Raw genomic sequence first — 2,207 nt, 5'->3', positions numbered from 1 at the left:
AATACATATTTCCCCTGTAAAAACCACGTGATAATTTTAGATAAGGAAGAAAATGAGTTATGTAAAATCGCCACACCAATTTCCAATTTTAAATATTCTTTTAATTACCACTTTCCATGTTGGGATGAATTAAAACATATTGACAATCATCATCCCATGTCTTGAGTTGCTTAATACCGAATTCAGACATACGATGTATAAAAAGAAGCAGGGAAGAGCACTTACAAATTCCTCTTTCGACTTCTATCAATGCAAAAATAACATACCAAAATAACAAAATCACAACAACAAGGCACACACATATAGATCCCCCCTGAAGAGTGAAAGGCACATAGCAAAGGAAACACACAAATGCGTGCGAGAGAGAGACTCCAATCATCACTAGGAATGCATAACAGTTAGCCATATGTTAGATAGATTCAGAACTCTTTTGACAAGACACATGTCTGATTCAATATCCAAATACAAACAGATAAGCACAAGTCAATACATGGAAGAACAGGACAGAAACCTATGTTTGATAGATTCAGAACTCTTTTGACAAGACACATGTCTGATTCAATATCCAAATACGTACCTCAGCAGTCAGACATAAATATGTTCACTACATCTTCACGAAGACATACATATGTCTATCAGCTTCAAGAATATCCATTATCCACTACATCTTCACGTAGCCCAATATATTTAACAGATAAAGCTATCTAACTCTGTTGACTATGAACTGGTGGTATCAGTAAACACAAACACGCTCACAAAAGAACAAACTGCTATAGCATGTGAGTTTAAAGCCATTCTTATGATCAATCAAAAAGGTAAATCCAACTAAAAACACAGGCAACAATCACACTAGCAGTCTTCAAGAATATGCAAGAAATGTTTGTCTACTAATATCGATCACAACCCAACAAAGTTCAAAGAGCATCTCCAAATAAAACTTTACCTTCAAGGGCAGCGACATGTAATTGGTAAGCGAAACTAGTGTCCCCAGTAACAATCCACAACCTGCATGAAACAAAAACAGTAAGCAACTAATAGGAACAACATGTATCATAATTGGAAAAATCACAAAATCCCAATAGGCCACAAAACAAAATGCCAGAGTCTGATGGTCACCAAATGCTTTTCAGCTGTAATTGTGATGTCAGTGTCTCTGGATCTCATGGTTCACCTGTACAACAGAGCTTTGATCAATTGAAAGGAAGAATGTATCTTGAATTATATTCAATCAAGGAATTACAAGAGTAATTGCATGATGCCAATGATGGTGATGATGATGGTACCACTTCCAGTTTTTTGGTTTTATGTTTCGGGGAATGTAACAGATGGTATTCCCATTCCGAGGTCTGCTTAGCCATTATTCCCAACAGAACATACCATGTATTTGTATCTCATTGGAAAATACAGATTTCTTTAATTATGTTTCGGGATATGTAATAGATAGTGTTCCCATTCCACGTCTGTTTAGTTATTATTCGTACTAGAACATACCATCTGCTTGCATCTCACTTGCGAATGGAGATTTTAACATTATGTTTCGGGACATGTAAACAGATTTCCATTCCAGGGTCACTTTAGCCATTATTCCAATTTCCAAATAGAAAAGACCCCATTTGAGAATGCATACTTTTGCATTATGTTTCGGGACATTTAACAAAAACTCTCCCATTCCAATGTCTGTTTAGCCATCATTCCCAATAGAACAAATATGTATTTGCACCTCATTTGAGAATACAAGTGTTTCATTATGTTTCAGGACACGTAACAGATAGTGTTTTCATTCTAGGGTCTCTTTAACCATTATTCCCAATAGAACATACCATCACATTTGAGAATGCATAGTTTTCCATTATGCTTTGGGACATTCAACAGATATCGTTCCTATTCCAGTGTTCGTTTAGCCAGCCTTCCCAATAGAACAAACTGCATCTCATTTGAGAATACAGGTGTTTCATTATGTTTCGGGATATGTAGCAGATAGTGTTCCCATTCCAAGGTCTCTTTAGCCATAAACCCAACAGAACAAACCTGCTGAATATATCTCATTTTAAAATGCAGATTTTTACATTACGTTTCGGGGCATGTAACAGATTTTTCATTATGTTTCGAGACATGCCACAGATAGCGAAACCCATTCGAGGGTCTATTTAGCCGTTATTCCCAATAGAAAACAGACCATCTCATTTGAGAATGCATACTTTTCCATT

At 36.2% G+C, this 2,207-nt stretch overlaps 1 long non-coding RNA gene across 1 annotated transcript; it reads right to left on the bottom strand.

Annotated features, from left to right (window-relative positions):
• Positions 1-780: 780 nt before the first annotated feature.
• Positions 781-2,201, bottom strand: LOC104809162. Its single transcript, XR_771102.1, has 2 exons — positions 1,117-2,201; positions 781-1,005 (listed from the first exon to the last, which is right to left on the bottom strand). It is a non-coding gene; the product is annotated as an uncharacterized LOC104809162 (long non-coding RNA).
• Between the last annotated feature and the right edge of the window lie 6 nt (positions 2,202-2,207).

The sequence above is a fragment of the Tarenaya hassleriana genome, unplaced genomic scaffold, assembly GCF_000463585.1.
Source record: "Tarenaya hassleriana unplaced genomic scaffold, ASM46358v1 Cleome1533, whole genome shotgun sequence".
Lineage (NCBI taxonomy): Eukaryota > Viridiplantae > Streptophyta > Magnoliopsida > Brassicales > Cleomaceae > Tarenaya > Tarenaya hassleriana.
The sequence above is the reverse complement of the archived record's forward strand: the minus strand, read 5'-3'. Positions and strand labels throughout refer to the sequence as shown.